General features: G+C 38.1%; 1 long non-coding RNA gene across 1 annotated transcript in view; it reads right to left on the minus strand.

The window, feature by feature from the left end:
* LOC148429355 (uncharacterized) overlaps window positions 1–19,558 on the minus strand; it is a 64,897-nt gene that overhangs the window by 29,045 nt on the left and 16,294 nt on the right. The window contains exon 2 of the long non-coding RNA XR_015867215.1: window positions 17,201–17,317. This is a non-coding gene — a long non-coding RNA (uncharacterized LOC148429355). The remainder of the gene's footprint in view (window positions 1–17,200; window positions 17,318–19,558) is intronic.

Raw genomic sequence — 19,558 nt, forward strand, 5'->3', positions numbered from 1 at the left:
AAACACAAATCATTTTGCGAGGAAAGGTCATAATCAGTAATAACAATCAGATATGGTGCCGAAGCTGTGCCTGACATTTTAAGGATACATTCCTCAATGCCGTCACAATGTTCTTTTTTTTTCCCATCTTTTTCGGGGCAGGATGTTAGCTTGGCTAAGTTGCATGCTGAAGTTCCGCCACAACAACTTGTTTTTAGACGATAACAGGCCGGCAAAGACTCCGCAGGGGCTCCAGATGACTTTGGACAGATTCATCGGAGTCAACACCCGAGGTCAAGCGCAGGTAATCCATCAGGGCGCCGGGCTAATTCAGCACTGTCAGGTAGGAGCAAAAGAAGTCACTTCAAGTTACGAGGTTATGACTCCTTCGCTGATATTTACGGCTTCTTACCAGCGGGTAGCCACGATGCTAAAGTTGGACTGAGCGCACGTCATACTGCCTTGGAGCACGGATAAACAAAATGAAATGATAATATTCCTCCCCGTGTGAAGATAAGGAAAGGTTTGATTATGAGTGAGCGATTCTTCTATAAACTTTCAGGAAAATGTTTTCACTATGTTAAATGACGTGTTGCTCGAATCACAGGAACGACTGACAAAAATAAACACGTCCACTCCATCGCTACGACTTCCTCGGCCTGTTCCACTCCTAACATGGGAGAGGGAGCAAGGATGACGCCATGATGAGGGTTGTTCAGAACGACAGCTTGTAGACTTTGGTTTGAAGGAAACAAGCTGCAGTTCTAATCTGGACAGGAGCCTTTAAATCCCTATGCGGGGGACTCCATTTTGTTTTTATTTCTCAGGATGCAGGCTTATGTTCAAAAAGGTCAGGCAGAATTTAAGCTTTGCCATTGGAAAAATACTAATTATTGGCTAAAGGCACTACAATTTCACAGTGATTTGGGTTTCCATTTATGAAGCTTCAAAATGTATGTTATGTTTCTGGTGATGATCCTGACATACTTGGGTTGGGATACTAATTTTTGGATTAAGCATCAATGACATGGATGAGATGAGATGGCAGAGTAAAATTCAAACTAGTTACATATGTGTTTACTGGTTATTTTCCCCCCAAAAAAATATGTATTAGTGCTGCTACGAGGTAAAAAAAAAAAAAAGAAAGAGTTCTGAATTAAGATATGCAGTTAATTCTATAAGTATTCTATTTTTCAATCCGACCTAAAAATATCTGAAAAAAAAACCCTCAACCATTTTTTAAAATGTAGCTTCATAGATATTGTCGCAGATCGAAAGATTGATATAAAACAAGAAAACACGGATTCAGCCATTTATTTTGACGAACTTTAACAGAGGCATTTGTAACTATTCACCTTTTGCTGTATTTGAGACTAATCCCAAACATTGTCCACCTTGCTCGGAGTGTCTTGTTTAAATGCAGGATGTTTTTGAGTTGAGATTGGCAGAGAGCTTTACTATGACTCATTACATTAGCATTAGCGTCTTTCTTGGTATCGTTAGCTGTGGCTGCAGATGTGGTTGGGTGCTTTGCATTTATGTAGTGGGCAAAACCTGAGCTGTTTCTGTGGTAGGTCTGCTCCTTACAAAGAAAGTGTTCTATCTTCAAAGGTGCCATCGGGTTCTTTTTTTATTGTTTGATTTGCCATTGATCAGACCAACAACTCTCACATCCATCTTCCTTTTCTGTTGTCCTTCTGCTTCTGAACTTCTATCCTCAACAAAAGCCTATCAAGTTATGCCAAACAAAAGAACAGCCGATCAGTGTCCACTTCAGAGTGGGATTGACCTTTGTTTTCCAACAACCAACAAATCAACACTTAATCATTCTTTAACTATTATGTAATTAATCGATCGCAGTTATTCTCTTTATGTGACACTTTTAGTTTGATTGGAATTAGAATTGTCGCAAGGTTCCTGTAAAATGAACTATAAGAGGTCTCTGGACACAAACAGTTTGAGAGTCAATGCTCTGAACGTACAAATAATAATGTGTATAATTTAAGCATTGTGACGTTTCCATAAGGAAAAAGGTTCAGAATTATAGTTAGCAACCATTAGAAATTGAGTAAATAAGTGAGAAAGCCTGCTCTTTACCCCACAGTTTATTGTGAAGTCTAAAAATCACACAGGTCAGATCAGTTGTGAGTCAGCTGTAGCTGTACTCTGTCTCCCAGATGACATCCTGTGCTGGTGAGCCAAAAAAATTTTCATTCCCGCCGTCCTCTCGTTACTTCTGATCACTCACCCTCTGGCCGTCCTGATAGGAATGCAGGCGTGGATGTGCAGTGGCTTGCTTTAAGATACTTTTTTAAAATGATTTCACAGGCCTTTTAACACATTCACCTTCCTAAATTTGACTTGGAGGCTTTTTGGCAGTACTCAGCTGAATTCCAGCGTTAATCCATCGATACAGATCAACAGATAGCACGGTGGAAAGTAAAATGCCTACTAATATAATTTGAAAATAGTAAACCACTTTGTCCATGCGTTATGCGAGACCTCAGTTCAAGTGACTATCAAAATATTTAGATCTTTTGGATTTTGTGAAGATATTCTATTACATGGAATGCATGTATACATGCATACAGTACATATTACATCCATCAATTTACAGTCAATTAATGATGAGTCCAGACATGACAATTTCTTGTGCGATGTGTCGACATTAAGTTAAATGCTAAACTTAAGTTTAGATTTATTGTTTTATTATGCTTTTTACATTGGGCAGTGAATTATTTTCATTCGTATATGAAAAGTTAATACTAGTTCTCCAAAAGGCACCTCAAACTGGCTGCGTCAGCATTTAGACATGGTCTGAGCAGGTAACTTTCAAGTTCTGTCATCACATTGTCGCTCTGCCAGGCACATTTCCAAGAACATGCACTTGGAACGTACAGCTTGGCAACCACACACAGCAACCTCTGCGCTAACACACACACTCAAAAATAAAAATAATCTGCAGCAAGGACCTGTTCATTTTTCTCATGGTCACTCAAGGAGGGTTCTGGTCAAGCCCTCAACTCTAAAACGAATAACCTAATTTCAGTTCGAAACCGGTGCATTGTCAGCGGGCCGTCAAATTACAACAAAATGCCAGAGAGCTTAAGCCTCGTCTTCATTACATACAATCAATCACCACGTAGTGAAAGAAAAAAAAATGTGTGGCGATCTGGCATAATGGCAGTAATTTCCTGGACTCAGGCTGTCTCTGAATGGAGCCTGGCAGTCTGGATCCACACAGACAAACCCCCAGCAAACACACATCCATCCAGCACAAGGCAGACCTCTGATCCATCCACCAGCCAACAATCTGGCCCTTCTTCTGTCCAGACATACTTTCTGTCACAATCTGTCTATCGTGAATGAAGATAAAGGAGCAGACCATCAGTCAGCATGGGGCTATCAGAAAAACGAAGATGGCTGGATAATAGGAACTTAAAGAGCTTTTCTCCTCCCCCGACAATTCCTTCCATCACGCTCCTCCAGACAGAATACTCAGGAGCCCTAATCATATGCTTTTAGCTTCAAACTTAGATGTCGGGGATTAAGAAAGAGGCCTTCTGCGTCTCTGGTGACTGCAGATGCAAACGGAGAGGACTGCTAGACAAGAAGTCGCAAGTGTAGTCGTAAAAGTAAGCGCGCAGTTTCCTCTCATTAGATGCCTGTGGTGACATTTGGGTCAAAAATGAGAAGCTCCTCAACAAGTGACGCTGATAAAATTAGGAATGGATAACAACAGCTGCTTCACCTGCCTTTTTTTTCATAAAGTCACAAGCATGTCTCTTACAAACCTGTTTTTTGTCATTTTAACATGTCATTTTAAAAGCAATGACACTAATGACAGGAGTTTACGCAATGCGTTGGTGTGATTTGGTTATCATTACAGCGCCCAGTAAGGCAACTCCATTAAAGTCAGAAAGTTGATATTTACTGTACTTTTTTTCATGTACTGCAATTTGAATGTAGCTTTCGATAAATGTGATGAGGCTGGAGAATATCACCTAAAATTCGTATCGATAACAATATTGTATAAAGAAAGTACAGTAGATCCCTGACTTCTGATACGCACTAGGGATTAGTGCTTGTCCGTTGTAGCTGACTGTCCGATGCACTGAAGTACCAACCAATACAGTACACAATCACTCTATGAAATAACGTGTCTTGTAGGAGTGCCCGTGAGCTGATTGACAGATTGGCTGTGCGTCCTCATGAACCTCACATCCTGGGAGGAGCAGAAAGACAGAGGTGGCCACAAATCCATTACCTACATTTCTTTTTGTAATTGATTGGAACTTCAAGTGTAAACTCTGCTTGTTATCTTGTTTGGTCAACTACAGGTTTCACTCTGAAAAAACGACTTCTGAGCGCCCCTAACACAATGCCAACCACGGCTCTCTGTGAGACTGCAGCCAAGGGATGGGAATGGGAAGGGATAACGGTACAGTTACTGGATAAGGTTTAATATGTTAAGATTTAAGTAAATATGTGTACTGCAGTAGTTCGATGTCGGAGGAGTGCCCGAGGCATTAGCGTTTCTCCACAATATATAGATATTTTTTAATTAAAAAAAAAAACAATCTGCGATGCACTGGGGGTGCGATGGGTGAGGCACAAAATCACGTGGACATACTGTATGAAATCCATAGTGAAAATCAAACACGTTTTGACATTTATTTTCTCAATGCAAACACAAATGCACTCTTACCATCTTTTCAGGCTGTTTTCTTCAAAGTAACTTCTTATTGTATCACAATGTCTTTGCTGGTATTTCTTTTGCGTTTGGCTGGGTGAATTCAAATGCGTAGAATAACTGAAGTCATCCTTATTCTCGATCCGATCGTCGTGCCCCGTCCTGAAAATTTCTTGCGTTCCGCCTTTTTTATTTACATACAAACCTCTTTCATCTTTTTTGTTTTAATTTGCAATTGGCATACAAAACGTTTTTCTGTTTTTCTTTGCAATTTGCATACAAAGCTCACAGAAAGTCTCTCACCCGCACACAAGATGCAAATCGACAGCCAAAACGCAATTTGAATTACGTTTACAAAGTTTCCTTCCGTCACTTTCTGTTGTGGATCATTCAGTCTCGTGCATATACTCAAATTCAAAATACCGCAAATGGACCTCAGTGTCTAGGCAAAACGTTTGCGTAGCCAAACGTATGGAAAGCTTAGGACTGCCTTACCAAAACCAACTTGAAGTGCAGTCGAGCAGATTAAGCTTCATCACTTTATCAACGCATCTCCTTCCAAACAGAGGTGATGAAAACTTTTATCTAAATGGCACTTTTGTCTGGAGGTGTTATAATGAGCCGCTTTGAATTACTTTCAAACCAGACGTGGTTCAGAATTTGTTTTATTCTGAACCCGTAAAGGCGCGAGCATTTGAAGTGGTTATTAGGCCTGATGCCAAGATTTCATATCGCTGTTCTCTCTGTTTTTCACACCTACTCAAGTTGTGACATCTGTTTCACCGAGAGCCATATTTAGATGGCGTGTTTATTTTTTGGGCTTGCAACCATTCATACGTTCACGACTATTATCTTCCAAGAAGAGATAACATTTTTTGGCCTTTGTTTCTTTTTATTATTGGAGGATTATCTGGAAGATCTCTATTTGTTATCTTCTCAATAACTATGAACCCAAATGACTCCGTTCTTAAAACTAGAGCTACAGTTTCCAGCAGCGGGAAAAGGTCAGCATGATTGGCTCTTAAATGTCTGATATCAATCACACCCAACACAATTAGCTCTTATCATAAAAGCATTTTCTAAGGGTTGGCTTAGCCTCTTCACAGAAGAAGAGAGACACGCGGGCTTTGCTTTGAACTTAAGATAACAAGTCTCAGTATAGCCTGTGTTAGGGAAATGGATTTGTGTATGTGTTTGTGTGTCTGTGTGTGCCTATTTCCACTTCACATTAAAGTCAAAGAAGAAGCAAGGGTCGTTTTTGGACATTCAAAATCCGCATACAGTGGGACCTCTAAGGTCAAAGTCAATGTTATGCATCCTTGGATGATGATTAAAGTCAGATTTCCTCCACATAAGTTTATCCAGACTACCAGTGACTACTTTTAGTAGGTTACACACCAAAATGGTTGTGGAAATACAAATAGTCATTAAATATTTCCTTAAAAGTTTAACCTTGCCATCATACTGTACCTAAGTAAATTGTATAAGTTCTTTAATTACCTGTGTGTATTATACAAAGTACTGAGTGACTTGTTTTATTTTGAATTAATATGGATACTTTACTCATTTAGCTTTTTTTTTTTTTTTTACAAATAATATTTTTTGCCCATAGTTAATTGGATAACTAAACTATGTTTTATGTCCAATTAATACCTAAAAACATCATTTCTACTGGCTGTCATCTGAAAATGACATCAAACGTGCTTACTGTAGGTAACAAACATCTCGGCTCACCTGAGGTTTTAGTGGTAATAATTGCACATGAAAAATGATTGAGTTATCAAATTCACTACAGACAAAATATTAACTACTGAAAATATCTAAATAAATTTAGCTCCATTTTAAATCAGTATTGCAGAATGACAGTTTTGCCTTTTGGGAGATCAAAAGTAGTACGATTATTGGTTATTTGGTACCAATGTCAGTGAGGACTCAGGTTGAGGTACTGTTATCTTGTCTGGAAAAAAAAATGGTGCACAATAGAACTCCTCTACAACAAAATATTTGCAGCCAGAAATTTTCACAAAAAGGGACTTTTCATTACAGCAAATCTATGTCTCGTAAACATGAAAAATATGTTGTGCAATCTCCAATCTGACTGAAGTTATAAACAAAGCCATCTAACCAGCCCACATTGGAAGGAAGGAAGAAAATACCATATCTTGAATAAGCATTCATTTTCATACATCACTTTATTGCATAATGTCTTTCACTTTGCTTCATCTTTATTACTTTTATTTTGTCTCCAAGTGCTTGACACATCCGTGAGCTCCACACGTCAAAATGATTTCGTTTCGGCAACCACACCCTCCGCGTGGAATGGTCCAGATTTTCCGCAACAACTAACTTCTGGAATTTCTTTAAGAGCGGAAAACAAGGCGGACAAACTATTGCTTATAGAAATTCGCTGGTACAAACACCTTTATGATTGGGCTGAAAAGGACTACCGTGACCTAAATACCATAAACAACTCCTGGCGAGCACCACATTGGGGAGAGAAGAGGAGTCTGTTTAGATCTTTTGGAATGACTAGGATTCTCTGACTCGGTTATAGAGTAGTGGCTTTTGTATGCTGCAGAGTCCATTTACTGCCACCTATAGTATGAGAGAATATTATCTGACTGCAGGCAAAAGCCGCACAGAGTATAAATTGCTGCAAAACATACAAGTATAACATGGAAGCATAAACCAATCTAGACTTTTGCTGCAGGCTTGTTTTCGCCATAGTGAATTTCAGTGCAAGGCAAATAAAAAAAACAAAAACATTTCGTATTATGCAACAGGGGAATTTTTCGCTACGGGGAATGTATGAAAGAGGGAAAGGATTCAATGCGAAACATGCGAGTTTCGTTGTAGAGGAGTTTTACTGTATTTAGTGTTTGTTTTATTGGCTTGCAAGTCTCTATATGAACAATAGGTATGCAATTCTTTGAAATGATACAGCATAATGAATAACATCTTTCAGAAACATACGTTTCATGTCACTGAAAATGGAAACAATAACTATTACCAAGCCAATAGTACAGTACTATTTTCATCCTGAAGTACCAAATATGTTGGATGATCATCGTTAGGCGATCAAGCGATTATTTAGAAATGATTTTCAGGTCAATGATTTTTAAGGCAACCAGAAGTGAAAGTTGTCTAAAAGCGTTCTTCATAGGAGGTCTGATTTTACCATCACATTTCCCCCAGGTCAGTGGCTGGCTTTGGATACAGCAGGCCCTGATATACACATCATTTTGTTCCTCCCCCACTTCCCCCTCCCTTACCTGACAGGAGCAGCTGCACCTCATGACAGATAGGCCATGTCATCTCCAAAAATTCCACCAGTGCTGCCCTCCTCTACATTTTTTTCCTGTCAGCACTCAGAATGATGTTCTACTTTTACCAAGGCTGACAGACGTGTGCCCAAGTGCTCACACACACACACTCACATACATATATGCATTATCTCAATAATCTTAGTGTGAACATGACTTAGAATAAACAAACAAAAAACAGATGAAGTCCTAAAAATGAAAAATGATGAATGCAGAGTGAAAAATGTTGCGGCCCAAAACCCCCCTAAAGCCCAATGCAAGACCAGACACAATCCTACTCGAGCTCTACGAAGTCTCGTTAAGCGAGTGGGGATGTGCTGGAAGGAAATCCGAGCCTTCTCACCATTCTGGGCAAAAGGCCGCAACAGCAGTAGCTCCCTTGTTGCCCGTATCGATGACAAAAGCAGGGGAAAGGACAAGAACTGATGCGTAAAACATGAGCATGAGAACATTTGCACAACTGAGTCAATTATAACTTGGACGCGTAATAATACGTTCAGCTAAATGAGAGCTTGCTAAACCACAGACACTTAAGTAGGTTGCAATTACTTCACCCGTGTTAAGTGCACTGTGAATGCAGCGACTCAGTGTTTCAGACACATGTCATTACGGCCCCGTTTTCGGGGGGTTCCAATTTCTGATTACCTCGGCCTATGCATTTTTTGTGATATTCAGTTGAAATTTATTCTCAAACCAAACATAACACAAAGGCAATTGTGAATTTAAAAGAACCACAATGCTTCACCTTTCATTCAGCTCTCTTAATGGCCGGATAGCATCTGAAAACAGATGATCTATCTTTTACGGCGCCCCAGTTCACCAAAAACAACATACATTGATTAATTATTTTTTATGTTTAGTTCATTTGCTATCGCTTTAGGTGTTTATAGAGTATAATATCGAGGAGTGCTATTTTTCCTCATTAAAATACATATTACAATTTTTTGGTGGAAAGCTGGAACAAAATACAAAATACATTTATGCAAAATACATTTCAGTGGAAAAAGGTGAAAGACGATTAATCAAATGTGTGTTGTATTTTACAGACATATTCACAATAGGTTAAAATCCAGGGTACCTTGCTAGTATAGTTTTACTCCTCACACAGTTCTCCAAATGAAGATTGGATAAACTTGCTTCAAAATTAATTTGTCACTAACCGTTGAAAAAAAAACAACAAATACAACTAAACATTGAATATGTAAATACTCAAACGTCGAAGTGAAACCGGATTTTGCGTTAAACAAAAAGCTAACAATGGAAAATGCTGGAGATAGACGAACAAAAAAAAAAACAACAACCTGCATGTGTGTTCAGCAAACAACTGTTACTCCAATACACGGAGCAGCATACAATAAAACTCACAGTTATATTCACTTTCCTCTGAGGTAACAACGAACCGACATTACATTACATACATTAGTTATTTACTTACATTACCAGTTGAGCACCTTTTTAAAAGACTACAGAACTACCATTATGGCTCGGATGCATTCAGAGAAACGCGAAACGGTTGCGTCACGGACGCGTCAAATCATACAACAATCAGAGCGAACGACGCCTTCGTTAAACGCAAAGACAAACGCCTTAAACAAGCATCAAGTCAGACTACTGTGCAGTCCACAAAGATACAGCGGTTCAGTATAAATTCAGGCGAGTTGTTTTGCTTAAAACCATATGGGACTCATTTGTGAGGGAACTTCTGGCATCGGTTCCAGGCATGGTTTTGATGTTCTTTGATAGGCACGGCGCGCATTACACCCGGCTGTAAAACTATCCCAAGATAATTGTGACCCTGCCGCCACAGTGGTGAGGAAAATTCTACACCTCCAGTTCAATCTGTTTTGTACAAAATAGTACGTTCCATATTTCTAATTGCAATGAAAGTTTTTGCCTTCACAGTTGGGCTTTTTACAGCCAGATATTCCAGTGATTGAGAGGACAAATATTTGTGCGTATTGAGTTACAGTTTTTCTAGTACGGTGAATGTTTAGCAGGCAATTCTGTGTAATTGTTTCATTCTAAGTGTTGAAATTGGATGGAGAGGCCTTTTGAGGGAGAATTTTGGCCACTGCGAAATGCAAGTAAATTTAATAGTAAACCTATAAATCTCAATTTTCTCATGAATAAATATCCCACGAATAACAAAATGCAAAGGAAAACGTAATTACTATAGATTACAGGTAATCATCTATATAATGCCGCTCTTTGACAACTGGGCAGTAAATTCAATGCTAAAAATGAGGTGGCCATGCTGTGATTACAATCTGACAACACCATTTGCAGGGTTTGGTTTTGCGTCGCCTGGTCAACTGCAAAGAAAACGCAGTACAGAAAAATTCAGATGCGCCGTGCCAGAAATAACACATTTAGCACCATTAGGCAGCATCAGAACAGCGCTCACTTATATCGCTTTGAGTCGGTAATTGGGAGAACTCAACGAGAAACATTAAGATGCAGTTTTTTGGGGTCTCTAAAATCCAGTGGACGCTCTGAGTGTTGCTTCCAACAGCAAAAAGGTTGCGGGATAGAACTAACTTAAGTGCTTTCTTGGCAAAGTGAGAGAAAACTTTGCGAAAGCAATCTTGTGCTTTTCTCGGGAAACATGAGCCTGAATGCTGGGATTTGTTGAGCGAGCAGCAAGTAACAGATGGCAGTATTAGTCCATCTCCAAAAACCATCATTGCAAAACCTTTTTTGGACGTGGCTGGAGGATACGAAGTAGGTTTTTGGTAATGGATGGCAACACCTCTCACCTTTATGCATTCATGGCATAGGCATAAATATCACCAGCTAAACAAATAAAAGTCCAGAATTATTTTGTGTAAAATAGCTCAGGATGGATCACTCACATTTGTGGCTAATTATGAGAGAGAAGCTAAAACTATTTGTAAATATTAGGTATTAAACAAAAAAGTGAATTTGCTCATTTTTGTTAAATAATCAGCTGATCTTTTAGTTACCATAAGAAGCAAATCTTACAATTGCATCAGCATAAAAAACTAAATCCATAGGTGTCAATCCCTAATAATTTGTAGAGCTGCGCGTATTTCAATAGAGCCGAGTGTGACAAGGTCAAGTGTCTCCATAGGATCTCGGCGTGCGTTTAAGCGTAGACAAGACAACTTCTTTGAAATGTGAAGCAGGTCCCAAATCTTTCAAGCGTTAAGTTCAGCTGCACACCCGCATAAAACCACCTCTATGAGACATCCCATGCCTGCATCCGCCAGAAAGCCAGACGCAGGATGAAGATACAGGTTAGGTTTCATCTTCAAGCCACAAAGAGACAACAGATACTGACGCTTTCAAAAGAACGCATCAGGCCGCAAACACGACAAGATTCTTTCAAAACGTCACTGCTAGCTAACACATGTTGCAAAAATTGAAGTCTGAGCTCTGGTTAAGATTTCTATCTTGGTATTTCAAATAAAAGTTCTACTAACATCTTGAACAATAATATCCGGTGTTGCAGTGAAATCACTATTATAGAACTATTGAATCGTGAAGTCAGAATGCAGGAATATGAACATCATGACCCCCAACATTTGCGCCATGTCTCAAATGCAACTCTCTCCAAAAATTGAGCAATTTTTCGACAAGCTCTATGTGGTTTTCAGCCTTTGCACTCGTTCTCAGCAATTATCTTCAAACATGTATACTGTACTACGACACTAGCTTAATTCGTTTTATCGCGTCTTTTTACTTTTTTTTTAGATGACATTGTAACTTACACAATTATTTATTTCCTGTAAAGGTGTGTAATGAATTTATGATTTCAAAGAGCAGACCAAGAGCAAATTTCAAACTGTACATGACTCCTTTTGGCAAACAATGCTTTCAAATCAGCTCCTTTATATATATATATATATATATATATATATATATATATATATATATATATATATATATATATATATATATATATATATATATATATATATATATATATTTTATTTATTTATTTTTTTTTTTTAAGTGACTAGTTGAAGTGAAAGGTGATACCTTTGAATCTGGTAGTGACAGCTGGTCAAAGAGATAATGTGTAGTGCATCGTGTGTGTACATTTGAAAATGCAGCTGCAGCCTGGCGTCATGATGGTAAGGAGTTCATAGCACCATTTGAGGGATTCAGAGTGCACGGCAACTCGATAGCCATTAGGAAGTACCCACATATAGAATTCTATACAGCAACATATCTTTAAGTTGCTGGAAATCTCGCCTCTCAATTGTCCCTCCAAAACCACATGCTAAGTAAGCATTTATAAAAATGAGGATTTGTGCCACATAAGTGTAATTACTCACATTATATTTATGGTCCTGTGTCTTTGACAAAGGAAGCGCTTTTTTTTTTCCTTGTCATGGCCCAAGGCGCCAGCTGATTATGCAGCTCGGGGGTTGGAATTCAGATTTCAGTCCAAAGACAACAGGCTTGAAGTGACTCAAGCGTTTCGGCATCCCAACTAATGGAAACCTAATATTAGGAATGCTCCCCCGTCCCCATGCTCTGCCCTTATGGCTCTCAGCTTGTAACCTCCAAGAACACGGGCTAATGACAGCAGTAAATTAGGGTCACTAACAATGGTGCTAGAAATGTATGTGAGGGCAATATGAGAAGGAGGAGGAGAAAGGAAACAGTGAATACTGGCGGTTCACCAATTATTCTATCTACTGGTGAGTCAGAGTAATACATTATTCATATTTTACTGGTGGAATCATTAGTGGTGATTTATACACCATATGGCATATGTGCAGTTGAACCATGGTTTTTGTATGCCCCCAAATTTGGTTTTCAACTCATCCCCAAGCCTATTTATTTATTTCCTAATCTAGTTTTCCTGGATCGGTTTGGTTTTTGCCAGTATGGAAATGGTCTGAACCAAATTCATCCTGTCATTTCATGGAATTGAGCAACAATAAATAGCAAATCTCTTGCGCATGTGCAACTGAACGTTTTCTTTAAGGGGTTTGTGAATGTGTCCTCATGTCATTATTGAAAAGAAAAACGAACTTTTTTAACTTAAACCGTGCTAAGCAGTACACTACTTTCCTCTTACTCCTCCGAATCCCTCCACATAAATTCTGGTAAAATCACATTTGAGTAAATCTGTTTTTGTAAAATGAGATAGTAGGAACGGCAATTGTGTCGGACTGTCAAAATCAAAGTGTGGAGGGTGATTTACGTCAATCACCCGATATGAAGCACTCAAGTGCTGCTAGCTTGCAGCTAATTCATGTTAAATGCAGCTACAGCAGAGCCCAAATCAACTGGTGATGGCATATGGCAATGTCAGCATAATTACATGTTTGTACAAAACATTACAAAACATTGTTTGTACAAAAACAAACAAACAAACAAAAAAATCCCCTACACAAACACACAAATATATACAGTATATATATATATATATATATATATATATATATATATATATATATATATATATATATATATATATATATATATATAACACACAAATATATACAGTATATATACAGTATATATACAGTATATACAGTATATATATATATATATATATATACATATATATATATATATATATATATATATATATATATATATATATATATATTTGTGTGTTTGTGTAGGGGATTTTTTTTTAATTATTATTTATTATTTATTTATTTATTATTTATTATTATTTTTTATTTTTTTTTTATTTTTTTTTTACAGTATATATATATATATATATATATATATATATATATATATATATATATATATATATATATATATATATATATATATATATATATATATATATATACTGTATATATTTGTGTGTTTGTGTAGGGGATTTTTTTTTTTTTTTTTTTTTTTACTGAGGTACTTGAATTATTCAAGGGCTCATTTCTACCATTAGATTAGTTGTGCTATTTCACGGTTGTTGTTTTTTAAATTACCATAACCATCTTAAAATGTTAGAAATAATGGTTTGAAGACCCTCCAAATCTCTGAAATCAGGGGTCAGCCGGCAAGCAGACTGCTTTAAACCTCAGTTGACCCGTAAAAATAAACATTGATTGACTCTTTCCTGAGTCCAAGTTCTACAACTGAGACCAGAGTGCTTCTAGAAAGACCCCGCTAGTCCCAATAATGGATAGTAAAACTTCTCAGTAAAGAGGAGCTAGACCCCATGAGGCCGAGGCCCCAGAAGCTCACTGGAATGTCATCAGTCTTCTGCCAAATTCTTTGAGATTGCTTGTAGCTTTCTCATGTTTATCTCGCGTGACAACGCTGGGAAGAAAAAAAAATAATAATCCTGACTCCACCAAAATCCAAAATGATTTAGGGGTAGAGCAGCAGCCAGATGATCATTACTCCAGTTTCATTCGCCTCACTTTAATATTGCTGATTAAACCACCATTTCAATTGCAACAGTCATATGCTGGCTTCATCTGATTGAGAATAAAGTGGTGCTTTGAGACAAGAGCTACCTACCTTTCTTCTTTTTTTTTTCTTGCGTAAACATTTAAGCAACAAATATAAAAACTGAATTAATAGCACATGTAGTAAAGGTTCAGTTAGACTACATATGAGACAATCTGTATTGTTGAATAATTGCTTGGGTATATAAAAGACCCTTTTTTCAGTCCACTAGCTGCTACTGCTAACATATAATTGGGAAAACCAGACAGGCTAAAAAATAGCATCAATGTGGTAGTGTTTTTGAAAATATACAGTGCATCAGATGTAGTCAGACATTTTAACAACGCTCTTACGTCTTGTATCTATTTATACATTGCAAAAAAAGGACCAATATTACTGCATCATATTATATCACTGAAGGTGAGTAAAACTCTTCTTTATTTGCATTAGCATAACTTCATTACAACGACACCTGGTGGTCAAGTCAAGTGCAACAAAAGTAGCTGTACCGAACTAGTCATGAGACACAAAGTGTTAAATCTTTTACATAGTACAATTAATTATGTATGTAACATATTTAATACCATATCCTATATTCCCTAGAGCAAAAAAAATTGTTTATGTTTTGGGGAGAAAGGATGGAAGAGATTAACCTTATCATTGCTACTTTCGTAAAAAATAGATCTTTGACACCCTGGCTGTTAATGGCAGTGAATGAGTTAATATTATTTCCATTCATGGTCATTATTTTTCAAGTGTTTTGAGGTAAAAGTGTAGTCATGGAACAACTGATGCTCATACCTACAAGAATCCTGTATTAGCTTCATGCAATGATGAGTATGTTTTTAATTCCGGACAGCCATCCTGAACATAACTCGCCCACATAAGAACATGTCCAAGCCCCTCTGATCCCAAGCCCGGACATGAGTTACAGCAGCTCTAATGTGGAGTTTGTTGGCATTTTATCACTCCAATTATAGTTAAAAACAAGACACCCGCATAAGAGTTTGAATGGCCATAGGAGGAGAAAAGGAAAATTGTGCACTCGGCATAGAGAAGTTGAAAAAGGTCTATGAAGAGCCTATCCCCCCAGCAGGAGATGTTTTATTAGCGCTGTTTAAAAGGCCGGCTTGTTAAACATCAAGCAGCAGGCGGGCGGCCGCTCTGCTGTGGCCTCGGGATCTGCGGCACGGCTACATCGCTGGCTATTTTCTCTCTGTTCACAGCTTTATTTGACATGCTAGAGTGTAGTTGTTGTTTCAAGACACAATAATCACTTTTAACCTGAGATCCAAGAACAGAGTCCCACCTGCGAGAGGGAGTCAGGGCTCAGGTGGTCTCGGCTTCTTTTGGTGTCTTCGCAATGTCAAAAAGAGGAAGAAATGGGTTGAGCAGAAGAGGTTAGATAAATACAAAACGTTGGAGGGCATCAACACCTCAAAGTGGCGCAGAATCGACTTACAGACGCAGCGTGGATTCATACACACGAGGTGTATATGAGCTTTTCCCCTAACAAAAAGCCAGGCTTTGACATTTCAGATGGATATTATCGCTGACATTTCAGATGGATATTATGGCTCAACCCCAAAGCAAAAAATGAATTCCAGGCAGATGAGGACACTCATGATAAATCATTATTGGCGAATACTAAGAAAACAAACTTACTGTATAAGCAGAGCTCACCTCTGCCAAGGCTGAACTTGTAACAAAAATGCATTGAGCTTGTCTATTTTGGATCTATCACTTGCCATAGACTGAAAGGGGGGGGGGGGGGGGGGGGGGTCTTCATCCACATGCATTTATCTCACTCAGTGAGTACCTTCAACAGGTTTCGTCAGACGGCCATCGCAATGCTAAAATTAATATAAATGTGCAATCACCTCTCAGGAGCGGGGCTCCGCCTTCTCTGAGAAAAACAATAAACAAAACAAATCCTTTAATAATATTGCCAGTCGATCAGGTGGTAGTTCACTACTTAGTTGCAGCTACAGTTATTAGCAACAGTTGGACACTGCAGATGTTCCTGCGTTCAGAATAAACCAATCCCATTCACAACTATGTTAAGAGAGAGACAGCACCCTTTAAATGTTTGAAATGCCTCAAGTATTTTTTTTATTTGGTTTAGTTGGCCTTTAGGGATTTTTTTTTTTTTTGGCTTCCCATAGAAAAATATTTTTTTGTATAATGGCCAGTTTCAAATAGTTTTATACAAAATTTAAAGGTACTAGCAAGAAAGCAAAAAGAAGGTCAGGAGAAGCCTACTAGAATAGCTGAGATTTGGGACAATCAAAGGCACTTTAAATTGTATCAATGGATGCTGACTCCTTGTTACCATGAGTTGTGTCAAATCAGTTATAAGAGGGTATGCACACTTGTGCAAGTACAACTTTTCACAGATTTTTTTTTTTAATTTTGAAAATGCAATTGAGTTGTACAAGTTGTTATGCATGAACCAATTGGCCAAGTTGAAATGGATCTTAGACGTCCAGTATATAGCCATCAATGGTAGTGAATGAGTTAATGGATACATTTAAAACATCTTATTCTATTTTTCTTCTTTAATCACAAAAGAAATGGCATTCAAACAATGGTGTGTGGACTTTTTTTTCTTAATTCACTGTAAGTGGACTCGGCATCCGCAATGACATGGTTATCATTGCAGTAATTTCAACACACTGGTTGTTGCAATGTTATCCTCATAAATCCACATGCAAAGTCTAAATAGAGCTCAGTTGGAAGAGTCACAGAGATGCTGTGCAACGCTCGTTTGCAAACAGTGAGCACTGAAGGGTGGTCTGCTGTGTTTATCATGGTTTACCGTGTCCTCCTCGTTGTCTGCGTTACCTCCACGCTGTCAGTGTGGGTGTTCTTCATTTACGCCTTGGACCAAATGCCCCAGGGACAGGATGCTTTGGCGAGGACACTCTCGTGTGACCTTGCGTTTGAAAACAGACAGACAAACAGTCTTCAGTGGTCGGGCAAGGTTATTTTGGTTACGCAAAAATGATCTCGTTCGCTCAATCTATACAGCGTACATAGATGTCTTGTAAATATTAAGCATCATTACATTGCCATGTGGGATATTATTCAAGCACGAAACCTTTTTATGAAAAAAAAAAAAAAACATTTTGCCCCAAAATGTCAAGTGATTAAGTCCCGCCTGTGTGAAACAACTGTCCTGATGAAAAGGAGAGTTTGCTGTTCAATAGTCAGTATTGTTTAAACTGCCATAAACATGACTTAAGTAATGTCAGAATGTCATTCGCAGAGAAGTAGAAAATAACTCACACAATTAGCGTTACATTGATTCATTCTGATGACGACAAAGGTTGCAATAAAATACTATGATTTTTTTTTTTTTTTTGCTGCAGTCTAAAAGGGTTAAAAAACCCTATATAAAGGCAATGCCAGTCTAATATTTGGCAGTAATGCTACACTTTGATAAGGAATGGGGGCCTTAGACAAGGTAGATAGAATTATGAAGTTTAAAATATCACTAAAGGTTGGTGCAAAAATTTCTTTGAGGAAAAAAAAAGCCTGAGAACAGATGAACTATATTTGGGGTCTGCCGACCACTGTGTTTTTTAAATGTGCCATAGCATTGTTATGGAAACATTACCTGCATGTGAAACAACTGACATGGGGACTATAATGCTTGACTATTTTCATTTATCTTTCCAGGCTGCAAAATGCAATTGTCATATAAATGTAGGACTAAAATGACACCCATTCATCCGCCCTCAGGTTATCAGCTACTTTATCAGAGTAAAGGTCACATTTATAGACATCCATGTGTGTGGTTATAATTGTTAGGTAAGGCTGACCTTACAAAGTTGCGTTTGCATGTGGACATAGGCACCAGGTGGGCTCCTGCTGCAGCTCACTGTTTACTCGGGGGTGACCACCTTCCAACGACATGTCTGACAGAGACACCCACCATATGAACGGTCTCTTACTGTAAATATTTTCTTAGCTGTGCATTTGTTGATCTCCATCCCAGTCTTTTAAGAAGGTGTGAATTTGGACACCCCTTAGACAGCTGCGATTGATGTTCACAGTAAATTACATTCTGATGAAGACCACCACAGTAGCTGATGACAAATTGGCTAAAAAATATACAGTATATATATATATATATATATATATATATATATATATATATATATATATATATATATATATATGGGGGGGGGGGCGCACCGAGTAAACTGATGTAGACTGATGTCTTAGCTTTTCATGCTTGCCAGCAGCTGGTTAAATCATATTTTACTTGACATTTTGGCCTGAAACAACATATACAGTGCAACATGTTTTATTGTAACTTATCTTGTTTTGATAATGACTATCAAGCACGGATGATGCTGTTTGGACAGAATTTGAAATGAAACAGGCGAATGAATAAATGTCTTGAAACATTCATCCAGTACAACCAACAAGACAGAGAGTGGACACATTGGGTTTGAAGATGAAGTATTTTCAAGATAAATAATTATTTGCGATAGCTAAACTGAAGGGAAAATGTGATGTTGCAAGATTGGAATGCCTGCGCTGTGTACTGCCAAAGCTGAGCTGGAAGCATTTAGAATAGAGAACCTGTACTAGGAACCATGAATAATTTGCAAGAGGAACACACATCTGGTTGGACGTCTGAGGCAGGACAGGCTGAGATTATTGAAACTGGGCCACCGATTTCTGCCATTCGTAGCCTGAGACTGGGGGCCTAATGTTCAACAAAAATCTTAAGTACAGGAAATAGGTCTGTTATCATAATACAGCCATGCGCCTCGGCAAGCAACCAAACGAAAATTGCTTCGTGTTTACTATTTTTCACTTGGGGCCAAACTTTTATGGATGGATGAATCACAAATCCGCAACAAAGAAACTGCTGTCACTGAGGTGTTTATTTTCGATTTTGTTGCCAAAAAGTGTAGCAGATAGATAGAACAAGTAGGAGTTTATTTTTGTAGCTATCAGCTTTGCTAGAGGGTTTGGATGATAATCCGAAGAGTTTCACCTTGTAAACTACTGGAGAGCACTCACTAAACTTGTGAAGCTTCTTACAGAGGCTCAAACAAATTTCAAGTTCTTCACAATCATGACATATGGAATAAAACTTAACTCTAACTACAGTTCTAGATAAATAAGACCGGTATTGATTCATTTGTCTGCCCGTTTG

This window comes from Hippichthys cyanospilos, chromosome 1, assembly GCF_059441005.1.
Source record: "Hippichthys cyanospilos isolate Australia breed blue-spotted pipefish chromosome 1, RoL_Hcya_1.0, whole genome shotgun sequence".
In the NCBI taxonomy this organism is placed as follows: Eukaryota; Metazoa; Chordata; class Actinopteri; order Syngnathiformes; family Syngnathidae; genus Hippichthys; species Hippichthys cyanospilos.